Source organism: Macaca thibetana, chromosome 8 (genome assembly GCF_024542745.1).
Source record: "Macaca thibetana thibetana isolate TM-01 chromosome 8, ASM2454274v1, whole genome shotgun sequence".
NCBI classification, from domain to species: Eukaryota; Metazoa; Chordata; class Mammalia; order Primates; family Cercopithecidae; genus Macaca; species Macaca thibetana.
The window spans coordinates 15222084-15241401 of record NC_065585.1 but is presented as its reverse complement, the minus strand read 5'-3'; the positions used below and the strand labels follow the sequence as shown (position 1 = coordinate 15241401).

The 19318-nt window shown below is 39.8% G+C and overlaps 1 protein-coding gene across 13 annotated transcripts in view; it reads right to left on the bottom strand.

Annotated features, from left to right (window-relative positions):
* Positions 1 to 19318, bottom strand: part of CYRIB (CYFIP related Rac1 interactor B) — a 174259-nt gene that overhangs the window by 44441 nt on the left and 110500 nt on the right. For 7 of the 13 annotated variants that reach the window (XM_050801607.1, XM_050801614.1, XM_050801608.1 and 4 more), the window contains 2 exons: positions 18474 to 18559; positions 17279 to 17317 (listed from right to left, as the gene is read on the bottom strand). The gene's annotated coding sequence lies outside the window, so the exon portion shown is untranslated. Of the gene's footprint in view, positions 1 to 15723; positions 15805 to 17278; positions 17318 to 18473; positions 18560 to 19318 lie in introns of all 13 variants that reach the window. The other 6 variants (XM_050801616.1, XM_050801619.1, XM_050801615.1 and 3 more) reach the window with 2 other exon arrangements.

Sequence of the window (19318 nt, the reverse complement as noted above, 5' to 3'; positions counted from 1 at the left end):
TTTCAACTCATTCCAGTTTGGCTTTTATGCCCACTACAATAAAGCTGTCCCTGTCAAGGTCGCCAAAACTTGCATTTGGCTAAATCTAAAGGACAATTCTCACACTTCAACTTACTGAACTAGCAGCTCTTGACCCAGTTAATCACCCACGCCTTCCTGAAAACACTTTCTTCAAAATTTGACATTCTGAACAATATATTGTCTTGAGTTTCCTTCCTACTTGTTTTTCTTTTCAGTACCCTTCTGTTTGGCATACATACATTTATTTCTTCCATCTTAAACAGAAATGTACCTTGATTCTATTTCCCTCACCAGCTCCCATCCTATTCCCTTGCTTCTCTTTGCAGCAAAATTCCTCAAAAGGAATAGTCTAACACTCAGCTTCTTTTATTTCTCTCCTTTCATTCTCTGTTAAACCCCTTGCAATGTGGCTTTTATCCCCATCCCACACCACCAAAACTGCATCAGGTTTTGGTGGGATGGGAAGGCCATCAGGTAACTTCCATGTTGCTAATTCCAATGTCAATACTCCGCCCTCACACCTTACCTTGCCTGTCAGGAGCATCTGCCCTGACACTCCCCTCATCCTCCTCAACACACTTTTGTCATTAGCTTAAAGGGCAGCACGTCTCACCTCCCCAACTGCCACACCTCCCTACTTCTTGCCACCCTCACTTCTTGCCAGGGTTGCTGGTCTCCCTGTTTCCACCCCAGCCTCCTCCTATAATCTCTTCCACATATAAGAGGCAAAGCACTCTTTTAAACATATAAATCATCCTTTCTCTACTCAAAGCCATGCAATGACTCACTAACACACTCAGAATAAAATCCAAATCCCTTACCAGGTTGATATGATTCAAATTCGTGTCTCCACCCAAATTCAGTGACAAATCAAAGACAATGGGGAAAAATGCCTCGAAGGCATCTCAGAGACCTTTGTGGCAGCCCCCCCCCCCCATCACAGACTCAGAGGTCTAGGCAGGTAGAATGGTTTCACAGGCCAGGCCCAGGGCCTGGCTGCCCTGGGGACACTGCTCCCTACATCCCAGCCACTCCAGTTCCAGCCATGGCTAAAAGGGTCCTAGATTATGTCTCAAGCTGCTGTTCAGGCAGGTACAAGCCATAAGCCTTGGCAGCTTCCATGGGTGTCAGGCCTGCAGGTGCGCAGACAGCAAGAAGTGTTGAGGCTTGGGAGTCTCTGCCTAGATTTCAGAGGATGTATGGACATGCCTGGATGTTCAGGCAGAAGTACACTGCAGGGGCAGAGTCCTCATGGAGAACCTCTCCTAGGGCAGTGCACTGGGGAAATGTAGGGTTGGAGTCCTCACCAAAGCACTGCCTACCATAGTTGCGAGGAGGGGGCCACCCGTGCTCCAGACCCCAGAATGGTAGATCCAACAACAGCTCGAACCATGCACCTGGAAAAGCCACAGACACTCAATGCCAGCCCTTGAGAGCAGCCATGGGAGGTGAGCCCTGCAGAGCAAGAGGGGCAGAGCTGTACAAGGCCTTAGCAGCCCACTCCTTACATCAGTGTGGCCTGGATGTGACACATGGAATCAAAGGAGATTATTCTGGAGCTTTAAGATTGAACAACTGCCCTGCTAGGTTTCAGATGTGCATGAGGCTTAAAGCCCCTTTGTTTTGGCCTATTCCTCCCTTTTGGAAGGGGAGTATTTAAACAATGCCTGTACCCTCATTGTATCTTGGAAGTAACTAACTTCATTTTGATTTTAAAGACTCATAGGTGGAAGGGCCTTGTCTCACCTCAGGTGAGACTTTGGACTGTGGACTTCTGAGTTAATGCTGAAATGAGTTAAGAGTTGGGGGACTACGGAGAAGGGCTGATTATATTTTGTAATGTGAGAAGGTCATGAGATTTGGGAGGAGCCAGGAACAGAATGATATGGTTTGAATTTGCGTCCCTGCCCAAATCTCATGTCGAGTTATAATCTCTAGTGCTGGAGAAGGAGCCTGCTGGGAGGAGACTGGATCATGGGAGTGGACTTTGCCCGCTCGCTGCTGTTGTGATAGTGAGTTCTAATGAGGTCTGGTTCTTTTAAAGGGTGGGGCACCTCCCCATCTCTCTTCCTCCTGCTCTGGCCATGTAAGACGTGCTGCCTTCCTCTTTGCCTTCCGCCATTCAAAGTTTCCTGAGACCTCCCCAGCCATGCTTTCTATACAGCTTGCAGAACCATGAGCCAATCAAACCTCTTTTCTTTAGAAATTACCCGGTCTCAGGTAGTTCTTTATAGCAATGTGAGAACAAACTAATACAGGGGTCCTACAAAATCTTACATCATCTGCCCCGGACACACTCTGGCCTCATATCCCTTCACTCTCCACTGCACACATGCACATCTAACCACAAAAGCCTGTTTGCAGTTTCTGCTGCTCAGTAAGGCCTCACCTCTTCAGAGAGAATCCTTGAGCTACCTACCCATCTATAAATGCCCCTTCCATCCTCCTCTCTATCCCCTTCCCAAACTGATGGTTTGTACCATCTAACACACATTCCTATTACTCTTATCTATTTACTTTGTCTTTCTCTGACTAGGCAGGGGTTTTGTTTTGTACACTCTCTATCCTGAGCACTTAGAACAATGCCTGGGATGTAGTTGGTATTCATAAGTATTAGCTGAAAAAATACATGGTTAAAAACAGACAGAGAGGCCGCACACAGTGGCTCACGCCTGTAATCCCAGCACTTTGGGAGGCCGAGGTGGGCAGATCACCTGAGGTCAGGAGTTTGAGACCAGCCTGGCCAACATGGTGAAACCCCATCTCTACTAAAAATACAAAAATCAGCTGGGCAGGATGGCAGGCACCTGTAATCCCAGCTACTCGGGAAGCTGAGGCAGGAGAACTGCTTCAACTGGGAGGCAGAGGTTGCAGTGAGCCAAGATCACACCACTGCATTCCATGGGCAACAGAGCAAGACTCCGTCTCAAAATAAAAATAAAAACAAAATCCTAGGACCCTTAAGAATTATACTACATCCACTCTGCCTGCGGTCTCTAAATGGAACAACAAAGCCTAGATGACAGCACATCTGTTTACAGCATAGTGCACACAATATTCTAAGCCCACTATTGAGACCTACTCCTCAGAAAAAAATACTCATTTCAATGAATTACTGCTCACTGACAATGCACCTACTCACCCAAGAACTCTAATGGAGATGTATAAGGAGATTAATGTTGTTTTCATGCTGCTAACACAATATGCACTCTGCAGCTGATGGATCACAGAGTAATTCTGACTCTTAAGTCTTATTATTTAAGAAACACATTTCTTAAAGTTAAACCTGTCACAGATATGGATTCTTCTGACGGATCTGAGAAAGGAAACTGAAAGCCTTCTGGAAAGGATTCGCCATTCTAGACACCATTAAGAACCTTTGTGATTCATGGGAAGGGGTCAAATATCAACAGGAGTTTGAAAGAAGTTGCTTCTAACTCTCACGGATGACTGTGAGGGGGATTCAAGACTTCAGTGGAGAAAGGAATGGCACATGTGGTGGAAATACCAAGAAACTAGCGTAGAAGTTCATCTTAGAAGGGCCTTTAAGATGTGACTGAATTGCTGCAATCTTATGATAAAAATTTGAGTGGATGAGGAGTTGCTTCTTATGGGTAAGCAAAGAAAATGGTTTCTTTCCTTTTTTTTTTCTGAGACAGAGTTTCACTTTGTCACCCAGGCTGGAGTGCAGTGGCACGATCTTGGCTCACTGCAACCTCAGCTCCCGGGTTCAAGTAATTCTCGTGCCTAAACGTACTGAGTAGCTGAGACTGTAGGTGCAAGCCACCACAGCTAGCTGATTTTCTGTATTTTTGTAGAGATGGGGTTTCACCATGTTGCCCAGGCTGGTCTCAAACTCCTGAGCTCAGGCAATCCACCCACCTCGGCCTCCCAAAGTGCTAGGATTACAGGCGCGAGCCATTACGCCCAGCCAAAAATGGTTTCTTGAGATGAAATCTACTCTGAAGATGTTGTTTAGACTGTTAAAATGAGTATTACATCAACACAGCTGATAAGCACTGGCAAGGTCTGAAAGTACTGCCTCCAATTTTGAAAGTTGTATTGTGGTTGAAATGTTACCCAACAGTATCACATGCTACAGAGAAATCTTTCCTGGAAGAGTCAACTGATGTGGCAAACTTCATTGTTGTCTTATTTTAAGAAATTGCATAGCCACCCAACCTTCAGCAACTACTACCTTGATCAGTCTGCAGCCATTAACATCCAGGCAAGACCCTCCACCAGCAAAAAGGTTAAGACTCGCTGAATGACGGCTCAGGTAATTGTCAGCATTTTTATCAATAAAGTATTTATAAATTAAGGTATGTACACTGTTTTTTAGATATAAATCATATCAATAATCCCAGTAACACTTCTGAAAATATTCAAGGCACCACCCTCACCAAATATTGCCCAAAGTCTGCTTACTGAACTGATTCTAAGAAACTGTACCATCACTTGAAAGCAGGCCAGGAGCGGTGGCTCACGCCTGTAATCCCAGTACTTTGGGAGGCCGAGGTGATGAGATTACTTGAGGTCAGGAGTTTGAGACCAGCCTGGCCAATATGGCAAAACTCCATCTCTACTAAAAATACAAAAATTATCCAGGCGTGGTGGCACATACCTGTAGTCCCAGCTACTAGGGAGGCTGTGGCATGAGAATCTTTTGAATGCAGGAGGCGGAGGTTGCAGTGAGTCAAGATTGCACCACTGCACTCTACACTCTGCAACAGAGTGAGACTGTCCCAAAAAAGATAAAATAAAAAAAGAAAAAAATGAAGAGGAGAGGAGAGAAGAAGGGAGGAGAAAAGAGGAGAAGGGAGGAGAGGAGAGGAGACAGGAAGCAAGCAAATGTCACCAAAAGGAATGAAAAGGTGGGAAGAAGAAAAACAAAAGGGACCTTTGAAGTCCCGTCATAGTTTCTTCCAGCGGTAAGATAGCTAGGGCTCCAAGCTCTAGCTTCTTGTGGAACTCCCAGCAGCAGTGCATAATGTGGCCCCCTTCAAAGGTCTGAGACTCCAGGCCTATGGGGTTCTTCCTTCAAGCTCCTAAATTCTCCCAAATCTATCTCTTCTCTTTTGTTCCCTGAGCCCTAAAAGTAATTGCTGTTTCTTGTGGTTTCTATTAATATCTAAGTTACCTCAGCAGTCTCTTTTGGCTCAGGTTTCCAACACTTGTGAACTAAATACATATATTAAAATTCCTCATTTTAAAATGATTTCTGCTTTCCTGGTTGGAATTTGATATCAGGGAAGTTCTACAGAACAGCTTAATCCTTAACCTTACTAACACTATCTAACTCACTGCTATCAAGTACTAGTTTAGCTATTAATAAAGTGATCCTTTGATTCTCCATCTTTTGTGAAATGTAAAGAAAGAGACAGAGAGATCAGTACAACAGGATTCAGGTATTCCTGGGTGCCAGTGTTAATATCAACACAGTAGTACTAAAATCTCCCCATGAAGCCCTAGCAAATGTTAAGATCCATATATTTTAATTTTGGCTACTAAATTACATGCAGTTAAGTCACTTGACTTAAAGAAATGTGATATAACAAAGGAATAAAAATTGGGAGGCTTGATTTCTACTCCTATCATAAAATGTGTGACTTTATGCAAGTCAGTTTACTTGTTAGACTAAATCTCTTACTGAGCTTCTGGCTATTATTCTATATCCATTCCACTGCATCTTGCCTAATGCTGACATCTAGTGGATGGATACACTTACACTTCATATTATAGAATGAAAAATCTTATTCTACCTATTTCTGTTGGGCCATGTGCAATGGATATAATAAATTAGGAGACTAATACTGTTCCTTACATGGAAGTGAAACACAATAAAATAGTATTAGATCAGATTGTCATGGTATCTTTGAGTCTGATTCAAAGATTACTGCCATTCTTCCATGATTCCAGGCATTAAAAGTTAAAAAATCTTCTGTATAACAGGAGATAGGAAAAAGAAGAATTTGATCACCAATGCAAATTACTGTCAGAGCCACATATTTAGACCATGAAAGCACAGAAACACATCCTGTTACAATGGCTTGCATCAAGCACAGACAAAAAGTATGTAGAAGGGCTACTACAAAGGCTCAAGGCAAGTAATACAGAAATTTCTGGAATGGAATATGATGGAAACATGCAAAACCACAACTCAAAATGACCTATTTTGTAAGGACTTACTATGATAGTTTCTCTTGAAAATACGTTATCATTACACAAATACAGTATTCTGAATTCATTTTGTATACATTATTTTAAAATCTATGAATGCAAAATAAATTTTATTTCATGTCAACAACTCAAAAGAAAAGCCTAGTCACACAAGTCCACTGTCACATTTAATTACCAAAATTGTTATTTTTTTGTGTGTGTGTGGAGTAGCGTTCTGCTTTTAACTATGGCTTTCTTTATACATCATGCTGTAAAATAAATATACGTCAATAGTTTCAATGACTAGAAATGGAAATATTTTAGAAAAGTTTCATTATATATTTCAAAATCATACTAGGCTGATGTAAAATGCAAGAGCAATGGGCACAATCGGGTGGAAGTGTAAACTACTATGACAAGTTTGGGAAATCAGTCTGATATTCCTTCTGAAGTTCATGTGCAATATTCACACAATGAACTGTAATACTGTGCAAACAAATTAACTGCAGCTACATGCAATAAAAATGAGTAAGTGAATTATAATGCTATCGGAAAACTGTACACAATATAATACCATTAAATCAAACACCATATTAAAGATACTAGTTATTTATAGGGGGAGATGATCATAGGATTGGGCAACTTTAAAGACCTGAGAATTATTCTAGTTCCTCAATTAGTGGTGGATTCGTGGGAGTCTTATTTTTAGGCTTCACAATTTACAAATGAAGTATGCACACTCTTGTATGAATCAGTAATTTTAAATGTTCAAAAATGTAAAGCCATTGATGCTGAGAGAACACGTATGTCTCACTGAAAGATGCCCAAGAAAAAAGCTCAGAATGGAATTCAGGTGCCTACCTCTTTCTAACACACATGCTACAATACATGGATGATCAGTTTTTTTAAATGTTTCATTATAAAGCCTCAGATACTTCCATATATGTAGCTTTTACAGTATCAGTGGTAGTAGTTGTTCTAAATCAAACAACGTTTACTTAGCACCTGTCTGCCAATGGCTATGATGAATATTGAATATCTGGTGCTGAGGAATTCACAGACAAGTGGAAGAGACCAGACAAGCAAGTGTGGGTATACTTTCATAAAGAAACGAGCAAAGGGCATTCTGAATACACAGAAAACGGAATACCTAACCCAGTTTTGGTAAAGTAAATAAAAGCTTCCCAGAGGGGCTGATTCTTAATTCTTTCTTGTTTGCTATTTATTTAAATTAGGAAGTAATTCCAACATAAAATACAAAAAAAAAAAAAAAAAAACCACAAAATAAAAAAACACTATTCACAGTCTTGTCACCCAGATTAAAGCTGTAACGATTTGGCAACAGTTGCTTTAGATGGGCTACTTTTCTATGTGTGCAGTTGACCTCCCAACCTCTTTCAATCAACTTTCCTCCCCTCTCCTCCTCTCTCACTGAAGATAATTAGTATCTTTTTTAAAAAAAATTATTAGATAGAGATGGATTCTCCCTATTTGCCCAGGCTGGTCTTGAACTCCTGGCCTTAACCGATCCTTCCACCTCAGACTCTCCAAGTGTTGGGATTATAGGCATGAGTCATCACACTAGGTCTTTTTTTTTTTCCCAGCATGGTTTTCCTGCCAAACATATTTTAAGATTTTTTTACTCCAAAGTTATATATTCATCATAAACAATACAGTATTGTTCTGCTTTTCAATTTGCATATATGATATACTATGCATATTCTTTGAAAACTCGATTTTCTCACTCAATGGTTTTTAAAAATTATTAATATTCATTCATTTTAGCTATTACATACTATTCGATTATTCAAAGAAACCAGTTTATTCACTCCTCTACTGAATGATGAGATTGTTTTCCACTTTTAAATATTAACAGTTATGCTTTACACCTCCATACACACACTATATATACTTAAGCTCATGTACAAGAGTCCTATAGGACATCTATCTGAAAATGAAAAGGCAACCGTAACTTTTACATGGTGCTAAATTGCTCTCCCAAGTACATCCATCAATTCTGTTCCACAGGTAGAAAGAGTTCCAATTTCCTGTCCTCCAAAACCTCAAGTTTAATTTTTGGAGTCTGAAATGTCTCTGATGTTTAAATTTGTCATTTTTTATCAGTAAACATATGCACCTTTTTGTATTATATGTTTATGGGCCATCTGTGAAGTGTATATGCATTTCCTCTGCCACCTATGGTCTTTATTTTTCTGTTGTTTCTCAGCCCCACTCCTACCTTTCTGCACTGCTGGGGCTGAGAATTCAAATGACATTTCCCAGACATCTTTGCCAGCTGGGCTCCTGTTAGATTATGTCAACAGGAGGCACTGGAGGGCGAGAAGACAGGAGGAAGAGAGAAGTTACTGATTAGAACAGGCTAGTAGTTGTAGGAACAGTGTGAATAGTATCCAATACCCTAATTAGGGACGGGTGCAGCCTGTAGGTTCAAGCCTAGTGGTGGCAGCAGCTTGTCTCTGGCAAAAGCAGTATCACAATTTCTTATTTTATTTTTGCTACTCTGTTCTCTCCCTTGTTCCTTTTGCTCTTCCAGCTTTTCTAGTATCTTTGTAACCAATCTTCTATATTAAATTGTTTGAAATATCCAGAGTGGTAAGTTTTCCTAACTTAACTTCAACTGTCATACCACTCTTTTTTCAAACTGAGTTTTAGGGAAAAAATATATATATATATATTTATTATTATTATTATTTTGAGATAGGGTCTTGCTTTGTCGCCCAGGCTGGAGCATGGTGGTGTGCTCATGGCTCACTGCGATCTCGACCACCCTGGCTCAATCCATCCTCCCACCTCTGCCTCCTGAGTGGCTGGGACTACATGCCCGTGTCATCACACTCGGCTAATTTGTGTGGGGGGGAGGGGCGTGGGGGGAATATTGTTGCTGTTTGTTTTTTTCGTGGAGACAGGATCTCATTGTGTTGCCCAGGCTGGTCTCAAATTCATGGCCTTAAGCAATCCTCCCCAACCCTGGCCTCCTAAGTGTTGGCATTACAGGCATGAGCCATCACACCTGGCAGCTTTAGAAATCTTGGATATCAACCTTTTAATGCTTATATACAAGGCAGATACTTTCTCCTAGGCTCTAACATATCTTAACTTTCTTTATGGTGTTTTCGTAACAGCCCAGTTTTTCATCTTCATGGTCTGTGCGTACTGTTTAAATAAAAATTCTTCAAAATTGCCTTATTCTTGCCCTTTTATTCACTCATGTGATTGTCAAATTCTACAAAAAATTCTGATGGGATTTTGATTTGATTTTGCATTAAATATATAATTGCCATCTCTATAATTTCAATCATTTTGTCATTTAATCTATGAATATGACAGATTACATAAATTCATTTTCTATTGCTAAACCATTCTTGCATTCCTGAGATCAAGTCTACTTGGTTGGTTATTTATTTATGAATAAATGAATGAGGGTGAATAAATAAAATTTGAAACAGGGTCTTGCTCTGTTGCCCAGGCTGGTCTTGAACTCCCAGGCTCAAGCAAACCTCCTACCTCAGCCTCCCAAGGTGCTACAATTACAGGCGTGAGCCACTGTGCCTGGTTTATTTGGTCATTTAAAAAAATATATTCCTAGATTTGGTTTTGCTAACATTTCACCTTGGATTATTTTGTAAGACTGACCGGTAGTTTTCTTCTCTGGTCCTGTCTGGTTTTGCTGTCAAGCCTATTTTTATACATAGACTTTTTCTATTATTTGGGACCATTTATAAACGATACAATGTGTCAGTTATTCAATGAGTTTTATAGGAAAGTTCTTCCAAACATTTAAGAAGTCTACATCTGTTTCATTTTTTAAACTCTAGCCTCTAACAGACATTCCATCACACAGCTGGTATTCAATATATATTTGTCAAATTAATGAATAATGAACAATTCAAGTAAAAAGCAGCTTATTTATCCAAAAAGAAATTACGTAAACTAAGGGCATCCCATAGAGTAGGTTTAAGTCAAATGAAACAAAGTGTAACTTAATAAATTAGGGAGTAAGTTCATAATCCCTTGGTCTTACCTACGAAGGGATAATTCAAATATAAGCTCTATAAACATCAAGAAAATCAAGGACAAGGTTAACAGGCAAAGGTTTATTGCTAAAACATTAAAGCTAGCCTAGACAGCAATGATATTTTCCCACAATACTCTTTACCACCTCTGAACTAATCTCCAATGGTGTTTCTCATGTTCTTATGCATTATCACAATGTGAGCACAAATCCTTAAAAATCTTGATGACCAACAGTCATCTTCAGAAGCAGCAATTTTAGTTTTCTGTTTTTGCACAGAGAATAACTAAGGGCTACAGAGACATTCCCATCCATTACTTATAAACATGCCACCCACCTCCCCAGAGTGAGAGTCTCTGGTGCCTCTTTCAGTCACCAAACAGCAGCAAAAGAGCAAGGAACTTAAGGACCGACTGCCAAGGAAACAGGCCCTGTGGCAGTGAAAGGATAAACTGTCCATCATTCTTTCTTCTCCTCGGAAATTTCACAGGAAAAGGAGAAAGTGCAGGAAACAGGAGGCCTACAATCGAAAGGAAATCTGCCAGAATTTGGCATATAGAAGTAAAGTGTCATTCCTAGTCACCTCACTATGACTGAAATAGATTAGAGATTCTTAAAAATTGTTCTGCTTTCTCTCATAATTTGAGTTAAAAGAAGGTATTCTCTGAAGTTAAGTATCCCTTAATTTCTGGGATTGACTAGGGGCTCTTCTCAACACTACAGCCACTGTGAAGAGCGAAAGACAACAGGCAGAATGGCTTTATATCCCATTCCCAATAAACAAGAGAATCTCAGACCAGGAAGGGACAGTTCACAGTCAAATGGAAGACTCACCCTTGACTATTTAACCTTAGTATGAATCTATTCTACAACATATCCACACGAAGTAGCCATCTCACCATTGCTTAAATACTCTGCATGACTTAAATTTTAGACTTTGGTCAATTTTTAGAAAAATTTGCAGAAACTTAAGCCAATGACTGAATAAGCACAATTAAGACATGAATTCTAACCTCGAAAACCATACAATCCTTGTATTAAACTGAAATTCACCCATTTGTTAACTTCTCCTCCTTGGTTTAAATTCTCTTTGGCCTCCTAGAAATAAACTGAACACAATCCCTGTGCTATTTAACAAACCATTAAATATATGAAGTATCTTAAAACAACAGACAAATGAGGTCAAAAGAAAAGTTACCCATCAGATCATGTATGTTCACATTTGCAAAGTTACAAATAAGACATCTCCTATCTAGTAATGTCAAACAAGAATTTAGCCTCTAAGTAGAGTTCAGAAGTGATTTTCTAGGTAGGGACAGGCATGGTGGGTGGCTAATGCCTATAATCCCAGCACTTTGGGAGGCTAAGGTGGGTGAGGATTGCTTGAGCCCAGGAGTTCAAGACCAGCCTGGGCAACATAGCGAAACTCCATCTAAATTTGTATTTTTTTTTTTTTTTTTTTTTTGAGACGGAGTCTTGTTCTGTCGCCCAGGCTGGAGTGCAGTGGCCGGATCTCAGCTCACTGCAAGCTCCGCCTCCCGGGTTCCCGCCATTCTCCTGCCTCAGCCTCCCGAGTAGCTGGGACTACAGGCGCCCGCCACCTCGCCCGGCTAGTTTTTTGTATTTTTTAGTAGAGACGGGGTTTCACGGTGTTCGCCAGGATGGTCTCGATCTCCTGACCTCGTGATCCGCCCGTCTCGGCCTCCCAAAGTGCTGGGATTACAGGCTTGAGCCACCGCGCCCGGCCTTAAATTTGTATTTTTTGAGACAGAGTTTCGCTCTTGTCGCCCAGGCTAGAATGCAGTGGCACAATCTTGGCTCACTGCAACGTCTGCCTCCTGGGTTCAAGTGATTCTCCTGCCTCAGCCTCCCAAGCAGCTGGAATTATAGGCATTTGCCACCACGCCCAGGTGATTTTTGAATTTTTAGTAGAGATGTGTTTTCTCTATATTGACCAGGCTGGTCTTGAGCTCCTTACCAGGTGATCCACCCGCCTCGGCCTCCCGAGGTGCTGGAATTACAGGCATGAGCCACTGTGCCTGGTCCCCATCTAAAACTTTTTTTAAAGTTTTTTTTTTTTTTTTTTTTTTTTTTAAGGGAATACTCATCACAAATACCTTGTTAAACATTATAGGCTAAAGAACCAAGGGCAGTGGAAACTTTTTTCCCTGAGTGTGATCTTAACTTCTGTTTCCAAAGTACCCCCCACAGAGGGCTCTGCATGACGTTAGTGCTAAGGTTAGGTCAATAAATGAACGCTTACTGTGGCACATACAATTCATCCAAAAACAATTAAGAAAAATTTCAAGTGTTCCTAAAAGAAATTAGTACTAAAACTTCTAAGTTAGAAAAAAAATTTCACTGGAAAAAAACGTTTTTAAGAAAAGCAGTATGTTATGGCTGGTTGGACACAGAAGCTAAAAGTAAAATAAATTTTAAAAAGAAAAAAGTATGCTTATCAGGAAAAGAAGACAGATGTTAAGAAATGTTCTTAAATAGTTTTCTACAGTTTGTCAGGTCTTTCTGTTCTAGCCTTGTACACTAACGGAATTGAATGCAAGTGAAATTACAGAAGGGCACAAATGTTTTCCTGGTTCTTCAACTTAATTTAACGGAACTAAAATTAAAATCATTATCTTAAATGTATCTCCTCCAGGCTTATCATAACCAAACAGAATACAAAAACATATTTTTCTTCTCTTAGTAATAGAATTTTAAAGATATGTACTTGAATAATTTTCTACATTAATAAATCAGTATCTCTTACAGTGCTAAAAAGAGTCCAGCAGAGGTCATTCATTTACATTCTGATGTTGCCAAGGAGGTGGTAATTATAACTGAATATATACATTTTTGCTTTGCCTTTTTTTTTTTTTTTGGAGTCTCACTCTGTCCCCCAGGCTGGAGTGCAGTGGCACGATCTCGGCTCACTGCAACCTCTGCCTCCCAAATCAAGTGATTCTCGTGCCTCAGCCTCCTGAGTAGCTGCGATTACAGGCATGTGCCACCACGCCTGGCTAATTTTTGTATTTTTAATAGAGACCGAGTTTTGCCATGTTGACCAGGCTGATCTCGAACTCCTGACACCTCAGGTGATCGATCTATCCACCTCTGCCTCCAAAGTGCTGGGATTACAGGCATGAACAACTGTGACTGGCCTTTCATTATATCATTTTTTTAAAATACAATTTTACTTCAGAAAGAAGTAAAATTTTACAGCAGAAAGAGATCCCACTCGGTAAATTTAAAAAGCAGGTCCCATAATTATTTTCAAATGACAAATGACAAGGCCAGATACCTTTGTAAATAATTTTGTAAAAGCTGGTTCATTTTATTCTAAAGGCTGATTTATACAAAATAGGAAGAAACCTATGTTTTCTTAATACCGTGGAATAAGCTAATTGTAAATGAAATGTTGAGGTCATTATTAGGACCAAATACAATATGTGCTTATGCAAATTTTTTGAATTAAGTATGCCATTAATTATTACAGCTTTTAGTTTCACAAAGCACATAAAAAGGAAATGTTTATATAAATCAAAGTCCAAATCACTAAACCACTTTGAATTTTTACTGTCAACCTAAATAACAGAAAGAGAGTAAAACAAAGAAAAGTTTATTTCAGAACAGAGCATTGCAATAGGAATATGCATGACATAGTAAACTATGCCATACATATTTAGGGAGGTAAAGGAAGACAAAGGTTTCAAAGGAAAAACAAGGGTTATATAATAGTTTTGAAATAAATATCCTTAGCTACAAAGATCGATAACAAGGGTGACACTAGTTGGAGGTTGAACAGGCGGATGCTGGGCAGATGTCCTTGCAGAAGTATTATTTTGTGCAAGGTGGTGATGGCCTTTGTGTAAGGATATGGTTTTTGTAGTCTCTTTCATTATCAGGCATATGAGTGTGAGAACACTCTTCACAGCCTTCCCTGGCTCTGCACACAGCTTCCCTGGGTTTCCTTAACATTAGTAACTCCATTTTGATTCTGAAGACTTTCACTACCACATGTCTAAAGTTGCTGGGAGAAAAAACGGAGAAAAGAAATGGAGAAAGGGGATGACAAAGGATAGAAAATCTGAGCCCAGACTAAAGGGTTTGTGAAATGACTTGAATGAGCTGAACTCCCTAATTTTATGAAAGAAGGGAAATAAAGACTAGAGAAACTTACTGACTTGGACAAAGCAGCAAATGAGTAAAAATGTGGGGCTTAATCCACTGACTCTGGCAGTGCAGCTTTTGAGAATCTCTTTAAAACACGGCATCAGGGCCAGATCACATCAAAAGAATCAAGTACCACCACAATGAAGGAAACAAAAACGAAAATCAGGTTCCCCACTATGTCCCCTTTAAAATGATTGTTAATGCTGTTGTTGCCATTAATCAAACTTCAACAGACCTGCCATTCAATTTGTAGTCAGCTGTCAGCTGCTGGGCAAACACTGGGATTCAGGGACATCATTCCAGCCTCTTTCTAGATCAGGCTGACACTTACCACCATACAGCTTATACTACTGATGGAACTGCAAAACAGTTGGTGACTTTCTGTAAGTCTCTACCTTTTTCTTGTTTTCAGAACACAATTATCAGAGCACTACTATTTGTATCCTTCCTATGGCAATGATGGCATTTCTCTTCTTAAAATTTTGGTGTCTCATACTGATATTTGGGCTTTGGGAAGACGGTTTTTTTGAGACAAGGTCCCACTCTATCGCCTGGGCTGGAGTGCAGTGGCATGATCTAAGCTCATGGCAACCTCTGCCTCCCGAGCTCAAGTGGTTCTTGTGCTTCAGCCTCCTGGGTAGCTGGGATTACAGGTGCGCACACTATGCCTGGCTAATTTTTGTATTTTTAGTAGAGATGGGATTTCACCATGTGGGCCAGGCTAGTCTCGAACTCCTGGCCTCTAGTGATCCACCCACCTCGGCCTCCCAAAGTGCTGGAATTACAGGCATGTGCCACCACGCGCCCAGCCCTGATATTTGTTTTTTACATATTTACTTCATGTTCTTTGAAGGCAGGCACTCGCCAAGGCTCAACATTTATTTTCTACTCCCTTTCTCCACAAAATTTGTTGTTTCTGTTATTATGGACCAGCAAATAGAAGCTTCTTCAAAGCTATTTCACAAACTTCTAGCCTACACCATTAGGATACTTTTTTTTTTTTTTTTTTTCTTTTGAGAGACAGAGTCTAGCTCTGTCACCTCGGCTGGAGTCAGTGGTGAGATCTTCACTCACTGCAACCTTCCCGGTTCAAGTGATTCTCGTGCCTCAGCCTCCTGAGTAGCAGGGATAACAGGCAGGTGCTACCATACCTGGCTGATTTTTGTATTTTGAGTAGACACAGGGTTTCATCATGTTGGCCAGACTGGTCTCAAACTCCTGACCTCAATCCACCTGCCTAGGCCTCCCAAAGTGCTAGGATTACAGGCATGAGCCACCATGCCCAGCCTGTGACTACTTCTTTAAGATTAGTTATATAGAACATGAAAAGCTACACTTACTGAAGTATGATGCAGAAAGGTCTAGCTGAATTTTCACTAACTGAGGTTCTTAATATGGGGGTCCATAGAGAATTCAGGGATCTGTGAATATGGATGGGAACCTTTTCACTAAACTCTATACAAAAATTAACAATTCCTTCAATCAACAATATAAGTAACAAACCACAGTAGTATTACAAAACCTATGAATTTGTCATTAATAGAAACCATGGGTATTTTCATATTACAATTTTTGCATACAACATCTACTTAAAATTATGATATACAGTATATTTACTCCTAATGCTTATTCTCTAACATGAGAAACACACATATTAATGTAAGAAGCACACATATTACTATTTGTTAATGGCTTTTCAATGTAATGTTTCCTTCTTAATCCTATGTAGTTTACGTCATACAATCATGTATCATTATTAGAATCATTATTCTGAGGCAGGATTCATAGGCTTCATAAGATTGCCAAAGAGGTCCTTGGCACAAAAAATACTCATGGCACAAAAATACAGAACCTCTGATCTGTAAAATACAGAGTAAGCAAGGTGATAACAATTCTGAAGGACTGTCATAGTAGTAACTGTTGTACTAGCTCTAACAAAATGATGGGCTGGATTTTTTTGTTTTTATTGTTTTTGTTTTCTGACACAGAGTCTCACTGTGTTGCCCAGGCTGTGGGCCAGGCTGGTCTCTTAACTCCTGACCTCAGGTAGGTAATCCATCCACCTTGGTCTCCCAAAGTGCTGGGATTACGGGCTTGAGCCACCGTGCCCACCCTTGTTTTTGTTTTTTGAGACAGGGTCTGGCTCTGTTGCCCAGGTTACAGTGCAGTGATGCAATCATGGCTCACTGCAACCTGGACACCCCAGGCTCAGGTGAGCCACCACGACTGGCCTGATGAGCTAGTTTTGAAAAAATATACTCTGTTTATAACTAAGAAGAACACAGAAAGGGATTTTAAGCCAGTCATTTTCGCTTAAGAACACAAACTCTGTCTGTAAAAAAAAATTACGTTGTCAATACTTAATAACTTGTTATAATTAAAACAATTGCAGAATTACAAATGTTTAAGTACTCAGGACCCTTTAACAGCAACTACCTTTTATGGTAACGATTCTTTGCTTCTAAAAAAATTTTTTTTAAAAAAGGACCAAAACTAATAATGGATAGAATTCTTAAGATTATGTGTAAAGTGTCTTCCCTTCTGTTTTCAATGAAAAAAAATATATATGTACATACATATACTTTAAACTACTAAAATTATGGCTTAGAACTTTCTTGATCAACTATACTGGTGATAGCTAAAATGACTTAATTCAAAGGAAAACACATACCTCTCCTACTGAAAGAAAGCTGTTAAAAAAAAGTTCTAATTAATTTACATTTTCCCCACCAGGTCCTACTCTAAGTCAAAAACTAACCAATCGATATTTCCTAACAACATTTTTATTACCTCAATATTGTGTATAGAACATTTCCCTTAAATTATATGTAGTTAATATAAGCTTTTATTGAAATCATACATTTGAATAATCATTTCCCCCAAAGACATATTTACCTTCAGCCAGTGCTGGTGATTCTGTCCTTGTCCTTCTATCTGTTTAAAGAAAGAAAAAAAAAGGAAGACAGTCTAAAATATTATTATATTTTAAAACAAGTTTTTATTACAGTTAACTTTGAAGTTCACAAATGCCATCATGCACATGCACATTTTATACATACACACATATATTTACTTCCTTGGATTAACTCAACCACCACTTATGGAGGACCTATTTAGAGTAAGGCATCATATTAAGCCCTGAAAACAACAATAGGTTAAGACAACCCAGTTGTCACTGTCAATATACTCAGAGAGTACAAAGTGTACAAAGACAAGTACACAAATCTCATCATAGCTTATGAAGCAAAGGGTAAGAAAAGGAAAGTTAGTAATTCTTCTTTAGTCTTAGAGCAGGGGCCTACAACTATCAAAAGAGGCATATTTATATATTCTTATCACAGTTTAAGTTCATTCAGTTTCAATGTATTAATAATCAGTTTTACTCAAGGTACTAAAATCCTTATTCCATGACAATAACCTATTATTTGCCAGCGACACATCTGGCAAAATTCAAGTGAACCACAAAGCCCTCTCTAGGATTGGTTTTATTACTTCACTCATTCATTCATTCATTCATTCATTCATTTCTGTAGAGAGAGGGTCTCGCTATTTTGTCCAGGATGATCTCCAATTCCTGGTGCTCAAGTGAGTTTCCTGCTTTGGCCTCCCAAAGTGCTGGAATTACAGGCATGAGCCACCATGCCAGGCTTGGTTTTACTATTTCAAACACACAATTTTAGGTAAAATGGAATCTTCAGAATGAGTATAACTGTGCAAATAAGGTTATAAGAAGCAAATAAAGACATTAACCCCTTGGAGAAGAAGGTATGGATCACTCTTATCAGGAAAAAGCCTCATGTTTTCACTCTAGCTGAGGTACCTCCTCCTGACTGTACTATCTATGGTTCACTTTCTGCTCTGGGGCTTTGCAATAGATGTCTACAGGAATTCTTCAGTTATCCAGAGACATAAACAAACATGAAAATTTGAAGGTGTTAACACCATGGGCAACCCTTGACCAATGAGATGGGATCTAGCAAATAAATACCACCTTCTTCCCAGCAAAAGGCATATCTTTATTGCTTTCTCAGAGAGCTTCCTCAGGATCAAGCCCCAGGTGCTCACAAAAGTGAGCAGCTCAATAACGCACCCTTGGATTGGCGTTCCCTCTTTCCTAGTTCACTTGTTCCAGTCCTTCAACTTCTGTTTCTTGCTAACAGGTATGCAAATGATTACCTGTAAGAAAGCACCAGTCTCAGTTTCTGCTTTGTGGGTGAAACTAGGTCAATACACTTGATTTCCATGATACCATAATCCCTTTTCATCCTACCTCACTGGATGTTCCTTCTTAATTCAGACTACACTTTCTTGCACACCCCATATTCCACCCAAACTCTCACTACCCAAAATCCTTGTGCCTACTATTTCCTACTAACTCAAGGCGGAAGATTCTGTTGCCTGAGCATTATCAGATCTACTACTACTTCATATTCAAGACACTAGAAGAGAGGTTGCAAAAATGTATATGGAGTTGGCTGGCTGGGGCCATCTTAGGTAAGTGTTAACCAGGCAAACAAACAGGTGTGTTTATCTAAATGGTGCCACTGTTGTCAACATGCCATGCTAAAAATACAGGTGATCCAGAGCTCAATATCCATGTGAAACAGATTTTAGACATGAGCAACTAATGAAATAAGTCAGACACACTCAATAGGCCAAATGAAACCGTCTAAGGGCTATACGTGGAATAGCCATCAGTTTGAGACTTCTGCTGTAGAACTTCACGTTGTCTACAATTTATTATTTTATTTAATTAATTATTTATTTTGAGACAGAGTCTCGCTCTGTCACCCAGACTGGAGTGCAGTGGCGCGATCTCAGCTCGCTGTAAGCTCCGCCTCCCAGGTTCACACCATTCTCCTGTCTCAGCCTCCAAAGTGGCTGGGAGTACAGGCGCCCGCCACCATTCCTGGCTAATTTTTTGTATTTGTAGTA